Consider the following 16,425-nt stretch of genomic DNA (forward strand, 5'->3'; position numbering starts at 1 on the left):
GAACAAGAAGAACAGCCATGGTGACATGAAAGAATACGCCAGCATGGGCTACTGTATATAAATATTTGGTATAGATAGGTATCTATCGAATCTTATTTTTCATGTTTAAATAGGCCTAAACACCATGAAACATGATCAATATTCATGATATTTGCCCATGTTCACAGCATCCTAGTTTGAATTTTATGTTGGCTTTGTTGCTTCACTTTAGGTATGGTATAAATTCCGTTGCGGCCGTTCATAAACTCGTGTCAAACACCTGACTACAACACCCTCTTTCGGGAGTTATATTAACTAAATGTCACCTCGATGAGAGACTGTCCTATTTCACCACTGTCATTGCAGGTTCAAAGCTAAAACGAAAGTCTGTAGTTTGTTTCAGTATTAAATAAAAAATGGTAAAGACGAAATATTTCCTCAAGATATAAAATGAACATTTTCTGTAAAAATCTCGAAATTTTTCTGTACATTTTACTTTCAATAAACTTTTTTTAGATCATATTTCCTACAAACTATTTAAGCTACAAAGTAATAAGGGACCAACGCACAACATGGAACTAAAATTGGTTCTCGATTCTCTCGCTAGATGGTGATCGGGCATGCGCGTTATACGTCGGTGCGCGCTATCTGTGTACTGAGATAACGAAGTGCATGGGTGCGCATTATAACCCAATGCGCATTTTAAGCCGGAAAATACGGTAGTCTAGGGAAAGTATTAAGATCGGAAAACATGTCATCAATGACATCATATGGACTGACGGATGAAGAGATGGACATACATCATTCAAATGCTCATGGAATATGGAAAACAATAATTTGATTATACTGTAAAAATATCAAATTGATACATTGTAGGAGTTTTTATTGTGAGAGCTGGCAACTGCGAGTCACGCTCGTAGAGACTACCCCAAGCGCGGGTAGTCAGTCACCCGCCAAGAGCCCTATTGTATGCAAGCTTAAATAAAAACCTAACATGGCGCAGTGATAATCCTTCCTACGCATCTACGATGACCACCCCGAGACGCCCTAGGTTCCCTGCCACATCAGGTAGACGGAGGGAAGGAGAAGGCCTCCTAGCACAGGCTCAGACGCTCTTACTGTCCCAGCAGGGAACCATAGCGGCTTTGCAGCGAAACATGGCGGCGATGGGGACACCAAGCCGCAAGGCCCTTAGCACAGCTGGGTTGGAGAAGTGCGACCTGGACATGACTACAGCAGACTTCAGGTCATGGTGTCGGTCCTTGGAAGATTGGATCGAGCTCAACGCTGTCGGCGACGGCGACGCCGCGCGCTACATCCGGCTTTTACGTGCCCCAAGGCTCCAAAAGGCGCTCGACGCCAGGTTCCCCAAGGCTCGTTGGGACACCCTTCCTGCTGCCGAGGCCCTGGAGAACGTCAGCAAATTAGTGTTCCGTGCGGCGAACCAGGCAGTACAGTGGTCGGACTTCTTTAGTGTCAAGCAGGCCTCGGGGGAGTCGGTGGGCGATTACTTCACGAAGTGTTCCCAGATGGTGTTAGATTGTGCTTTTCAGTGCCCAAGCTGTGACGCGAGTTTAAGTGAATACATGTTAGTGCGGAAGCTCATTGCTGGGTTGCGTGAACCAACCCTAAGACGCGAGGTATTACAGTGCTACGCTCAATTCAAAGAGGTTGACAGCCTCAGATCTTACTGTGTGGCATTTGAAGCAGCTCAGAGGGACGCGCATGATTTCCCGCCAAACCGCCATCCCAAGGTTGCCGCGGGTGACGTCATGCACGACGCTGCGAGTGACGACGACGTCATCGCTGCTGCTGGTCCCGGGAAAGCCCGCCACCGCCCTTGTTGGCACTGCGGTGACCGACACCAGCCCGGTAGGGCAGCTTGCCCGGCAGCAAACGCCACGTGTCTTGCTTGTGGAAAGCTGGGCCACTTCCAGAAAGTGTGCAAAGGGGGTAAGAAGCCTGCGAAGAAGGACGCTGTGGCCAGTGCTGTGGTAGCGACCGCCGGGGTGATGAGCCAGCCACGGCTTCAAGTCATCGTCTCCGGGCCGGATGGCGACACACAGCACTCCACCACAGCCATCGCAGATACAGGCGCGCAGGTATGTGAAGCGGGACCCAAGCTGTTGAAAGCTCTGGGCCTCTCGCCCAGGCAACTTAAGGGACGCACTGGCCTGCGCGACCTCGCCAATATTAACCTACCAACCTTGGGGACCATAACCTGCCACTTTAGCATCCCTGGCCGCTCCACCCAACAGGTGTATTTCGTACGGTCTGTGCGGCAGGTCTATCTGTCCCTCGCCGCCTGCAAGGATCTGGGCCTGGTACACGAAGGCTTTCCGCATCCGCCACTACCGACCATAACGAGCGTGGGCGGGGGGAGCAGCGACAGCCGGGGTCAGACCAGCAACCATGCCTTTCCCTCCTCTCGAGGAAAACGTGCCGAGGCTACAGGAATGGCTGCTCGGCCACTTCTCGACATCGTCCTTCGACACCGACAGGTACCCGCTGCCGATCGTGGCGGGGCCCCCTCATCATATCCACCTATCACCCGACGCTGTCCCTTATGCCTGCCACACTCCCGCCCCCGTCCCGAAACATTGGGAAGCGGAGGTCAAGCAACAGCTGGATGAGGACGTCCAGAGAGGCGTGATCCGTCCTGTCCCCGCGGGAGAGGCCACAGAGTGGTGTGCCAGGATGGTCGTGGTGGCAAAAAAGTCTGGCAAGCCGCGCCGCACGGTCGACTTCCAGAAACTCAACGCATGCTGCCTACGAGAGACTCACCACACCCCTGCCCCGTTTGACATGGCCTCTGGGGTCCCGGCACACTCCTACAAAACCGTGGCAGATGCGCACTGGGGATTCCACCAGGTGGAACTGGACGAGGAGAGCAGGCGCCTCACTACGTTTATCACACCGTGGGGCAGGTACCAGTATTGCCGGACGCCCATGGGACACTGCGCAGCGGGGGATGCATATACCAAAAGATTCGACGACGCCATCATCGACCTGCCGCGAAAATACAAGTGCGTGGACGACACACTCCTCTATGACGCAGGCATAGAAGAAGCCTTCTGGCATGCCTATGACTTTTTGGAAGTATGTGCCAAGGCTGGAGTGACACTAAAGCCGGAGAAATTTCGCTTCTGCCAGAGGGAGGTTGACTTCGCTGGCTACCACTTGGATTGGGACACATACAAACCGACTACAGAGCGCCTTACTGCCATCAGGGACTTTAAGATGCCAGAAAAACCGTCCATCACAAACGTGCGCTCCTGGTTTGGCTTTGTGAACCAACTGGCGCCCTTCCTGGCCACTGCCCCTCTTATAGCGCCCTTCAGGGATCTGCTGAAGAAACCAGCAGGTAAGGTCGTCTACTGGGACGAGTGTCTCCAGAATAGATTCACACAAGCCAAAGAGATCATCTGTCAGCTAGCCAAACAGGGGTTAGCATACTACGACATGACCCGACCTACCATCGCCATCACGGACTGGTGCAAGGACGGTTTCGGGTTCGTGGTGATGCAGCAGTACTGCTCATGCCCGCCAGCCACTGCTCCACACTGCTGCAAGGGAGGCTGGCGCCTGGCATTATGCGGAAGCCGGCACCTTACCCCGGCCGAGTCGGGATATGCACCGGTGGAGGGGGAAGCTTTGGCGGTAGCGTGGTGCCTGCGTAAAGCCCGGCTTTTCCTCCTAGGGTGCCCCAACCTGGTTATCGCCACAGACCACCGGCCCCTAGTTAGGCTCTTTGGCGACAAGGCCCTCAAGGACATCACCAACCCACGGCTGTTTCGTCTGAAGGAGCAGACCCTGCAGTACAGGTTCACCATGCGCTTTCTGCCGGGGAAACACAACGCGGCAGCCGACTTCTTATCCAGGTATCCCGTGGCCAAGTCTAATCCGGACGAGATGGATGAAGAACAAGACGTCGCTATCGCCGCAGCCATGTCAGCAGCTACTGTAGCCGCCCTTGACCTGAGTGGGTGCGCCACCATCGACGAAGAGATGGTGCTGCAAACGGCCCTTGAGGACCACACCTACCAGTCACTGGTGTTAAGAGTGAGCAGCGGCGACTGGGAGCCCCACAGATCACGGGAGCCCGCCTGCCTGCGGCCCTTCTACGGTGTACGAGACAGACTGGCAGTGTCCCGTGGCTTAGTCACCTATACCTATGATCAGGGATGTGTGCGGCTTGTCATCCCTGAGGCTCTGCGACAACGAGTGGCAGCTAGCCTTCACGCCAGCCATCAGGGCCTCGACTCCATGCTAAGAAGAGCCAGACAGACGGTGTACTGGCCTGGAATGGAGGGTGACCTGCAGCATTACAGGGCCACATGCAACTCCTGCAATGCTAACGCGCCGTCACAACCACCTGAGCCCCTCATTCTCACCCCCACCCCCCGATTACCCCTTTCAGCAGACGGTGGCAGACCTATTCCAGCTGGCAGGTCAAACATACTTAGTCTACGCCGACCGACTCACTGGCTGGCTAGAAGTTGCGCACCTACCCTCGGGTGCCACGTCCAGCGAAATCATGAAGCACCTAAGGCACTACTTCACCAGATGGGGGGCCCCAGAACAACTCTCTACTGACGGAGGTACGAACCTAGTGAGTGGGGAAATGACCGCTTTCCTCAGGAGATGGGGCATCACGACCCGTCTCTCCTCCGCTCAGTACCCTCAGTCCAACGGCCGAGCCGAGGCCGCCGTGAAGACTGCCAAGAGGATTCTGCGAGACAACACAGGGACCAGCGGCAGCCTGGACAACGACAAGGTGTCGCTTGCCCTCCTCCAATACCTCAACACCCCGCTATGAGAAGGAAACGCATCCCCCGCACAATTGACAACTGGCAGACAGCTACGTGATGGAGTCCCCACGGCCAAACAGAACTACAAAGTCAATTGTGAGTGGCAGCGGACCCTGGAGGAGAGGGAGACTCAGATGGCGCAACATCATGCAGAGATACGACAGAATAGCACGGGCCAGCGACGTCGACGGCGCCGCCTGCAGCCGGGAGCCCGTGTGTGGGTTCAAGACCAGACTTCTAAGGCATGGAGCAAGTCTGGTACCGTAGTCGAAGTCCACCAACACCGCCAGTATGCAGTGAGGATGGACGGAAGCGGTCGCATCTCACTGCGCACCCGCGGCCATTTGAGAATGGCCGAGCAACCACGGGGGCCATTATCACCCGGGGGTTCACCCGGGGGTTCACCCGAGCCGCAACCACCGACCCAGGGGACGCCTCCGCTTGATTCCCCGAGAAGGGAACGTCCTCAAAGGCACAGGTCTCGGCCGAGATGGCTGGACGACTACATAATCTAGCTGTTCATATTGTATGTCATTGGAATTACCATTTATATTGTCTTGTTCAATGTAATCAGATTGTCAAGGTATTTGTTTTGTTTTTCCCTCACAATCTTGAGGGGGAGATGTAGGAGTTTTTATTGTGAGAGCTGGCAACTGCGAGTCACGCTCGTAGACCAAGTGCGGGTAGTCAGTCACCCGCCAAGAGCCCTATTGTAAGCAAGCTTAAATAAAAACCTAACATACATGAAAAAAATAATAATAATATTTTTCTATCAGTGCGTCTGATCCCCCTTAATTACTGTATAACAAATGTTAATTACTGAATAAGATTTAATAATTAATGACTTAAGTAAATACGTGTACTGTTGTAATCTTTGTCTCAAATATGTAAAGTATAAATACTGTTTACATATTTTGGACATTCTGGTACCCACATACACAAACACAAAAATTCCTAGTGGGGGGGGGGGCAAATCCTAATACGCTGTTTTTCACCTTTCGTGGGGGGTTCTAGTCTCCATTAACCGCGAAAAACGAGGGATCACTGTATGTCTAATATTCTGAATATGAGTCTGAATGTATATAGTTGACATTCAAAAATCTGGATATTAAATCCAGTTCCTTTACATTTCTGACATGAGTTTCAGAGGGCATTTTCAAATTTACTGTGTTGGTGCACTGCTGTTTTCTGGAGGTACCATTTATGTTTTGATGGTGCTGTATTCCAGAATCAGCTGCTGGGCCTTGCTTGCACCTGCTAACAGGCATGGCACCTGCACTCACAAACTTGTCATATGAGGAGAGATTGGCTAAACTAGATTTACCGACTCTGGAGCAAAGAAGAGAGAGAGGTGACCTACTGACCATCTACAGAATCATGAAAGGCACAAAAATACTTGATAGAGAGGACTTGTTAAACTGGGACAGGAGAAGCACAAGAGGACATGGAAATAAAAAAATAAAAAAAACATAGCTACAGAAGAGATCTGAAGAAAAACATTTTCCACATAGAGTGGTAGACATTTGGAACAAACTGGACAAGAAAATAGTGTGTGCAAAAACCATTCATGAGTTTAAAAGCAAACCAGACACGGCAAGATACAAAGGCGGGACACCATGAGCATAGCTCCCCTTCCCGCAAAATACAACTAGGTAAATTCCTGCTCATTCCTTCTCATTTTATCACTTATTGCTGTTGTGCAGCCCCATTATGGATTCAGCAAGAAAAAGGTGGCAAAAAGACACAAGTGGAAAAGAAATGGATGATTTTCATGGAAATCTATGAAGGAGTGAATAAATACATACCTAGACAGAAACAAGAGGTGCACTAAGTACTGGTTCAACAGAGGATGTGGTGAGGTGAAACATAGGAGAGACAAAGCTTGGAAAAGATGGAAAAGATGGAAGAAGATAAAAAGAAAAATTGTAAGTGGAAATATATATATCAACTATTGAAATGAATATGTAAAACTGCACAGAGAGGAAAAAAGAAACTACAAAAAAGACATCACAGAAATGCCCTGGGGTATTAAAATGTGTAATGAGAAATAGACATTTGTCCATATTTGGAATATGCTGTTTCTGTACGGTCACCGAATCTCATTAAAGACATTGACAGATTGGAAAAAGTACAATGGTAAGCCACAAAACTGATTCCAAATATAAAAAATGAATCATACAAAAATTGACTAAAGCATATGAATCTGTTCTCCCTAAAAAAGCATAGACTCAGAGGTGACTTGATACAGGTCTTTAAGATTCTAAAGGGAATTGACATCAAAAGTGACAACATTTTCACACTGAATGAGAATCCAACAAGAAACAATGGTCTCAAACTGTCAGGAAATAGATTTAATTTGGAAGTGGGTAGAAACAACTTCACCAACTGTGTAGTTAATGAATGGAATAAACTTCCAGCAGAGGCAGTGCAATGTAGTTCAGTTCAAAGCTTTCAGATTCATTTAGATAAACACCTAAGCAAGACGCTGTAATGAGTCATTTATTTTATATTATTTGTTTATTTTTGTTATCATTTGTCTGTTTATTATTTGCTTGATTCTCATTTATCATTAATTATGTCATTTCATTATTATTTAATATTTACCTGTTTTTTATTATCTAGCCATACCTATACATTTATTTTATTTACTATTATTTATATTATTATATATATTTTTTTTTATTCATTTATTTATCATTATTATATATTTTTTTACATCTGACCTAGTTATGGACCAAAAGGTCTCCTGTCATCTTGTTCCGCCTCTGTAATCTTTTGTATGAAGGGGTGATTGTGCCGACAGCACTGTATGGGGCAGAAACATGGAACATAAGAGAGGAAGAGTTTTAATGAGTTCGAGATGAAATGGTTCTATATGGATGATGTGATGCATGAGGTGGAATGGGCGGGGGGATGGGGGGTGAAGTAGTATGTGTGAGCAAAATTTGACGCAACCTGAAGGGATTTCTCCCCGTCTTCTCCTTTTATGCATGGGGGACGGAGAGGAGGGGGTCGCCGATTTAATGAAGTGGCCTTGCTGTGGATGTGCTGTGTCTTGTGACACTGCTTCTGACCCAGGGCAGTGGACAAGGTGCAGGGATGACCCATCATCCAGGAGGTGCTAAGATAAGAGGGAGGGTGGAGGGGTGTGGAGTGTATTCAGAGATGGAATGGGTGGGAATTATTTTATGCTTTTTCCTTTTTGGCTACCTCCCTTGTAAGGGGGAAAAAGCCTTGGTATATGTATGAGATGAAATGCCTGAGAAGTATGGTAGGCTGGATAGTGAGAAATGAGGTGAGGAGGAGAGCAGGGGTGGAAAGGGAGTTGGGAGATAGGGTTGATGAAAGAGTATTGGGATGGTTTGGATTAGTAAAAGAAGTGTGGAAGACAGAGGTGGAAGGAGTGAACATGAGGGGGTGAACAAGGATGAGATGGATGGATGGGGTAATAGGGGCATTGGGAAAGAAGGGGATGTCTGTTGAGGAAGGAAGGGAGAAAACAGAAGATAGGGTTGAGTGGAGAATGGTGGGGGATAGGAGAGGGTGAGGGAGTATGTGTAAATGATATTTTGACACAGCCCAAAAACATTTCTCCCCATCACTTTTTTTTTTCTGTATGAGGGGAAAGAGGGGGGAGGAGGTCGCCAATTAAATGAAGCAGCCTTGCTGTGGATGTGCTGTGTCTTGCTACATTGCTTTTGACCCAGGGCACTGGCCGAGATGCAGGGATGACCTGTCATCCAGGAGGAGCCAAGATAAGAGGGAGGTAGGGTGGTGAATAGGAGTGGAGTATACGGGGATGGAATGGGTGGGAGTGGATTTATGTCTTTGAATTTGGCTACTTCCCTTGAAAGGGGGAAAAACCCTTGGTGTATGTGTGTGTGTGTATTTACCTAGTTGTATTTTACGGGAAGGGGAGCTATGCTCGTGGAGTCCCGTCTTCGTATCTCATTTTATCTAAACTATTTTTAAATTCATGAAATGTTTTTGCACACACCACTTTTTCATCTAACTTGTTCCAAATGTCTATTACTCTGTGGGGAAAGCTGTTCTTTTTCAGATCTCTTCTATAACTGTCTTTCTTGATTTTCTTTCCGTGTCTTGTATTTCTACCGTCCCATTTTATTAGATCCTCTCTATCAATAGTTTCTATGCCTTTCATGATTCTATCAATAGTTATCAAGTCTCCTCTCTCTCTTCTTTGCTCTAATGTCTGTAGCTCAAGTTTTGCTAGTCTTTCTTCATATGATAGTTCTGAAAGTGTTGGTGCCAATTTTTCGTGTGTGTGTGTATTTACCTAGTTGTATTTTACGGGAAGGGGAGCTATGCTCATGGTGTCCCGTCTTCATATTTCATTTTATCTAAACTGTTTTTAAGTTCATGAATTGTTTTTGCACACACCACTTTCTCATCTAACTTGTTCCAAATGTCTATTACTCTGTGGGGAAAGCTGTTCTTTTTCAGATATCTTCTATAACTGTCTTTCTTGATTTTCTTTCCGTGTCCTCTTGTATTTCTACCATCCCATTTTATTAGATCCTCTCTATCAATAGTTTCTATGCCTTTCATGATTCTATCAATAGTTATCAAGTCTCCTCTCTCTCTTCTTTGCTCTAATGTCTGTAGCTCAAGTTTTGCTAGTCTTTCTTCATATGATAGTTCTGAAAGTGTTGGTGCCAATTTTGTAATTGCTCTTTGTATTCTTTCAAGTTTTGTTATACATTTTTTTTGTACTTGGTGAACACGTCATCACTGCATATTCCAATCTTGGTCTTATCAAAGTGACTAGTATTTTCTTCACCATTTCTTCATCCAGGTATGTAAATACCACTTTGATTGTTCTTATTAGAGTATAAGTTTCTCCAAAAATCTTGTTTATATGTTTCTCAGGGGATATATTATTAATAATAATGACTCCTAGGTCTTTCTCGTTTTCTACTTTTTTTCTTCTTCTCCCAATTTATATGATCCCACTATTCTTTTTTTACTTCTTCCAAATTCCATTATACTGCACTTCTTAATATTGAATTCCATCTCCCACTTCCTACTCCATTCCCATACTTTATTGAGATCACTCTGTAGTGACTCACAATCTTCTTCAGTGTTCATTTTTTTCAACAGTTTTGCATCATCCGCAAAGAAGCTTATATAACTTTCAATTCCTTTATCCATATCATTAATATATATAGCAAACATTATTGGGGCCAGAACTGTTCCTTGTGGAACTCCACTTATCACTTTGTCCCAATTAGAGTGTTTGTCTCTTATCACTACTCTCATTTTTCTTTCATGCAAGAAGTCTTCCATCCACTTCAGCAGTTTCTTATGTGGCACCTTATCATAAGTTTTTTTCAGGTCTAGAAATGCACAATCAGCCCATCCATCTCTTTCTTGTATTACATCTATTAGCCTTGATTAGAAACACATTAAGTTTGTGATGTGTGATTGTCCTTGTCTAAATCCAAATTGCCTTGAATTTAGTATGTTTTTTTTTTTCCAAATGCCTTAGCCATCTACTTTTCATAATTTTTTCACAAATTTTTGCTATCGTACTTGTTAGAGAGACCGGTCTATAGTATGTAGGGTCTTCTTTGTTTCCCCCTTTATATATTGGTACTATATTTGCTCTTTTCCAATCTTTTGGAACTTTTCCTTCTTTCAATGAACTGTTTATTAGACTATGTATTTTGTCTGTTTGTTCATTCCTGCATTCTCTCAAAATCCAGTTTGCTATTTCATCTAGTCCATGCGATTTTCTCACATCGAGATTACTCAAGTGTTTCATTATTTCATTCCTTGATACTTCTATCTCTTTCATAAGGGGGACTTTCTCCCATTCTATATCTCTAGGTTACATGTTCTCCCTTGTAATCACTGATTTAAAATGCTTGTTCATAATTTCTGCCATTTCTATTTCCTCTGTGTATTCAACTCCTTGCCGTAGTTTCTCTAATTCTTGTTTGTTTTTCAGTTTGTTGTTTACATATCTGTAAAATAGTTTTGGTTGATCTTTACATTTTTCTATGACATCTTTTTCATATTTTCTCTTTTCTTCTCTGCACACTTGTACATATTAATTTCTATAATTAGTATATATTTTCCATTTTTGAGGTCTTTTGGCTTTTTTCCATTTTATCCAACCTTTATCTCTTTTGTCTTTTAGCTCCCTACATCTTTTGTTGTACCAGCACTTTACATACTCTTTTTCTTGCTTTTGTCTTGGGACATACTTTTCCACTCCTTCTTTATAATTTTTTGTCAAAATATTCCATTTCTCTTCTACTGTTGTTTCCTCCTTGTGTATTCTTTCCCAGTCTGCTTTTTGAAAGAATTCTCTTAATTTATCAAAATTTGTTTTTTCATACATCAATCTTCCCTTTCTACTGTATGTTGTTCATTTTTTTAATGTATTTTTCCTCATTTAGTTCCAGTTCAACCAATATGTGGTCACTTTTACTTATTGGTCTCTTATATTCAATCTTGTCCACTATTTCAGGTTCTGATGTGATTATTAGGTCCAGTCTCGATAGTTCTTCCTCATTTCTATAACTAGTATTCTCTTGAATCCACTGCATCATTGTATGTTCTATAATCATATCAAGTAGTACATTTCCCCATAGGTCATCTCCACCCTTTATTGTCATCTCTTCCCAGCAGATTTCTTTACAATTAAAGTCACCCATTATAACTATTCTTCCTCCATCTTCCATTATCTTATTTAGTGTTATTCTTGTGTCTTCTAACACTTTGGTGTTCTCTCTCTTCCCATGAGGCTGTTTTAGGAGGCACATAATTTACTACAAACTTCCTGCTCTTCCCATCCCTGTCTACTTCCACCATAATCATCTCTACTCTATTCTTTCCATATGTGACATTCCTCACATTTATATCCTTCTTAATCAGGAACATAATTCCACCCCCTTGTTTTACCTCTCTGTTTCTAATCCAGTAATTATATGCACCATGTCCTACAATGTTGGGTGGTAGTGGACCTTTCAATTTTGTCTCTACAATTCCCATTATGTCCGGTTCTTTTTCCTTCAGATAATCATTCAGTTCGTTCAAGCCTGTTATTAAGCCATCTATATTTGTGTGAGACACTTTAAATTTTCTGTTACTTCCACTGTGTTTTCCGTTTCCCTTCTGTGTTCCTCTGCTATGAACCATTTCTTCACTTTCATATTTACTACTCTCCAATAGAATTTCTCTTTTTTATGCCTCTGTTCTTTTCTCGTTTTTTTTCTTTAGCTTCTAGTCTTTTTGTCTTCTCCTTCTCTCTTTCCTCTTTATTCATTTCTCTTTTTGTCCATATCTCTTTATATTGTTCACTGTCTGCTAGTTTCCCTGTTTTTGCTAATATATTCTCTGCTGTCATTTGTGACCTGAATTTAACCTTAATTGGTCTAGTCTTATCTGTATTGCATTTCCTGAGCCTATACATTTCTTCTATTTGTTTCCCTATTTCTGGTTCATCTTCTTAAACTACTTCTAATATATTACTTACTTTTTCCTTTTCCTCCTTTATTCTTGTAGTCCTATTTAGATTATACTTCTAAATCCAAATTATTTTGTATTTAATATATTGTTTTCCTCCAAATTTTTTATCCATCTGCTTCTAATGATCTTTTCGCATATTTTGGCTATTGTACTTGTGAGGGATACTGGTCTAAAGTTTGTAGGACTTTCCCTGTTTCCTCCTTTGTGTATTGGCACTATGTTTGCATTTTTCCAATCTTGTGGTACTTTGCCCTCTTTTAATGAGAACTCTATTATCTTGTGTATCTTGTCAGTCAGTTCATCCATGCATTCTTTTAATATCCAATTTGCGATTTCATCAGGACTGCAATTTTCTGACATCTAGGCTTTTTATTTTTATTTGAAAGAAAATCAAGAAAGACATTTATAAAAGAGACCTGAAAAAGAACAGCTTTCCCATAGAGTAATAGACGTTTGGAACAAGTTAGATGAGAAAGTGGTGTGTGCAAAAACAATACGTGAATTTAAAAACAGTCTAGATAAAATGAGATATGGAAACGGGACACCACAAGCATAGCTCCCCTTCCCGTAAAATACAAGTAGGTAAATACATGATCTCCCTTGTCTAAATCCAAACTGCCTTGGATTTAGTACATTGTTTGTTTCCAAATGCTTTACCCATCTAATTTAGATCATTCTTTCACAAATTTTTGCTACCGTACTTGTAAGAGAGACCAGTCTATAGTTTGTAGGGTCTTCTTTTACATTATTTGTAATGGGAAAATATGATTCGGTTTTCAAACAATTCGGTTTTAGAACAGATTTTTGGAATGAATTATGTTCAAAAACCGAGGTTTGACTTTATATACATATATATATATATACATACATACATATACCAAAGGCTTTTTCCCCCTTATACAGGGGGGTAGCCAAAAAGAAAAAGGCATAGAAATCACTCCCACCCATTTCATTTCCCATATATTCCACTCCCCTCAACCCTCCTCCCTCCCTCCTATCTTGGCACCTCCTGGATGATGGGTCATCCCTGCATCCTGTCCACTGCCCTGGGTCGGAAGCAGTGTTGCAAGACACAGCACATCCACAGCAAGGCCGCTTCATAAAATCAGCGACCCCCCCCCTCTCCATCCCCTCATGCAGGAAAGGAGAAGACGGAGAGAAATCCCTTCTGGCTGCGTCAAATTTTTTCTCATACATACTTCCTCACCCCCCATCCCCCACCCACTCCCCTTCATGCATCACAGCCTCATCTATACAAAACCCTTCTCCATTCACCCCTATCTTCTGTCCTCTCCCGTCCTTCCTCTACAGACATTCCCCTCTTTTGTAAAGCTCCTTTCACCCCATCCATCCATCTCCTCCAAGGACGCCCCCTCATATTCACTCCTTCCACCTCCACCTTCCATACTTCTTTTACTATTCTTTCTTCACTCATTCTTTCCATGTGTCCAAACCATCCCAATACTCTTTCATCAACCCTATCTCCCAGCTCCCTTTCCACCCCTATTCTCCTCCTCACTTCACACTCTATCCAGCCTAGTAACCCCCATCATATTTCTCAGACATTTCATCTCAAACACATTCAAACTCTTTCTCTCTTCCTCTCTCATGTTCCATGTTTCTGCCCCGTACATTGCTGTTGGCACAATCACTCCTTCATATAACCTCCTCTTAGCATCCATTCCCAGATGTCTATGTCTCATTACACTTTTTAATCCACCAAGGCATTTACTCGCTTCTCTCAATCTACATTCTACCTCCACCCCTACTCCTCCCTTTCCTGTCACATTCGCACCCAAGTATCTAAAACTATTCACTTCCTCCAGTTTCTCACCCTTAATGCTCACTTCCAGCCTACTGTCACTCTCTCCCCTTGTACATCTCATCACCTTACTTTTGCCCACATTTATCTTCAGCTTCCTTCTTTCACACACCTTCTCAAACTCTGTCACTAACTTCCTCAATCCCTCCTCTGATCCTGCTAAAAGCGCAGTGTCGTCAGCAAACAACAGCTGGCTCACCTCCCACTTTTCTCCATTTTCTTTAATCATCTCCAACCCCTGACCCACTACCCTTGCATTTACCTCTCGCACCACCCCATCAATGTAAAGATTGAACAGCCAGGGTGACATAACACACCCCTGATAAAGTCCTACCTTTACCTCAAACCATTCACTCTCTCCATTTCTAATCCTAATGCAAGCTCTACTACTCTCATAAAAACTCTTGACTGCTCTTAACAGCTTTCCTCCTATCCCATATATCTGCAGTGCCTCTCACAGTGCCTTCCTGTCTACCCTGTCGTAACCCTTTTCCAGATCCATAAAAGCCAAAAAAAAACATCCTTACCTTTTCCTATAGCTTTCTCACATATCCGTCATACCACAAAAATCTGATCTACACATCCCCTACCTGTCCTAAAACCACACTGTTCCTCACCAATTACTCCCTCTCTTCCTCTCCTAATCCTCTCAATCAAGACACTCCCATAAGCCTTCTCAACTACACTCAACAAGCTGATCCCTCTGTAACTACTACACTCACACTTGTCCCCCTTTCCTTTGTAGAGCAGAACTATACAGGCACTCTACCCTCTCTCAAACAAACATTAAATAACCTCACCAGCCAGTCCACCATAACTGTACCTCCTTTCTTCAGACATTCTGCATGGCATCCATCCAGACCAGGTGCCTTACCTGCTCTCATAATATCAACCTCTTCACTCCGGGGCGATGTTGCATCATAATAATCGCATTATAAAAAATAAAGTCAGTGCTCAATCGTTCATTCTCTTTCACACGTGAATTTTGATAACCATAGAAAATATGATGAAGCCAGTTTAGAGAGAATGGAGGTTACGTAAGTACGACTACAATAAATACAATCAAGATGCCGACGTTGGCATCATCGCGTACCCATTTGCTCCTCATGACGCCTACGTAGGCGTCACCGTATGGAAGTGGTTAACAGCTGCTTTCAGAAACTTCATCCTTCCCTATTTCTCCTCCATTTTCCTCACTCATCACTCTCATTTTCTTAGCGCTTCCCACTGCAACTACCTTTCCCTCCCTATCCTCCTTCACATTTAGCAACTCCCTAAAATACTCTGCCCACCTTCCTCTCACTGCCTTCTCTTCCATTATCATCTCTCCATCTGCACCTTTTACCTTTTCTTCTCTACTTCATTTGCCTCCTCTTCCTCTTTTAATTTCCTTCCAAAACATCTTTTTATTACTTTCAAAATTTTCTGTCATACTCTTTCCCCATTTCACATCTGCTCTCCTCTTTGCTTGCTTTATCTTATGCTTAACTTCCTTTCTCTTTACTTTGTGCCTCTCATACAATTCCATCATCCTAATTTGTAGCCAATCTATGAATGCCAACTTTTTCTCTTCTACATCCTTCTTTGCTTCCTCATCCCACCACTCACTACTCTTCCTTCTATTTCCTCCTTCCCTCCTTGTTCCACACACCATCTTTGCACACATTATGACTCCCTCCTTGAACCATCCCCATTCCTCCTCCACTCCTAGTTCTACTCTATCCTTACTCTCTCCCACTCCTCTCTCAACTTCTTCTTATACTCATTCTCCTTTTTTTCCTCATTTAAGCAGTTCACTCTAAGTACCTCCCTACCTTCTGCCCTTTTCCTCTTTCTCCACCTATTCTCCACTCTCAATTTACCTTCCACCAGGAAATGATCTGATATTCCCCCACTCTCTCCCCTTAGAACATGTACATCCTTAACTCTTCTTACCATACTCCTGGTCACCACTATATAGTCCATTAACGCTCTATCTGCCACCCTTCCATCCACCACCCTCTCCCATGTGTACTTATGCTTGACTTTCTTCTTAAACACTGTGTTTGCTATCATCAACTCTCTTTCAAGACACATCTCCACCATCAATTCTCCACTACAATTTTTTACCTGGAACTCCATACTTCCCAATCACTCCATCAATTGGTTCATTTCCTACCCTAGCATTTAGGTCTCCCAATACAACTACATTAACATTTCTCCCTAATCCCTCTATGCACTCATTTATATCTACCCAAAAAGCATCCCTTTCCTCTATGCTCTTCTCACTACCAGGCCCATACGCACTTACAAAAACCCACATCTCCTTTCCCAGCT

The 16,425-nt window shown here is 43.8% G+C and overlaps 1 protein-coding gene and 1 pseudogene across 5 annotated transcripts in view; one reads left to right on the plus strand and one right to left on the minus strand.

The window, feature by feature from the left end:
• LOC143035289 (uncharacterized) overlaps positions 1–16,425 on the minus strand; it is a 63,835-nt gene that overhangs the window by 34,607 nt on the left and 12,803 nt on the right. The window lies entirely within an intron of this gene.
• Positions 794–4,708, plus strand: LOC143034941 (uncharacterized; annotated as a pseudogene).

This window comes from Oratosquilla oratoria, chromosome 18 (genome assembly GCF_046742065.1).
Source record: "Oratosquilla oratoria isolate Oo_2021 chromosome 18, ASM4674206v1, whole genome shotgun sequence".
In the NCBI taxonomy this organism is placed as follows: Eukaryota; Metazoa; Arthropoda; class Malacostraca; order Stomatopoda; family Squillidae; genus Oratosquilla; species Oratosquilla oratoria.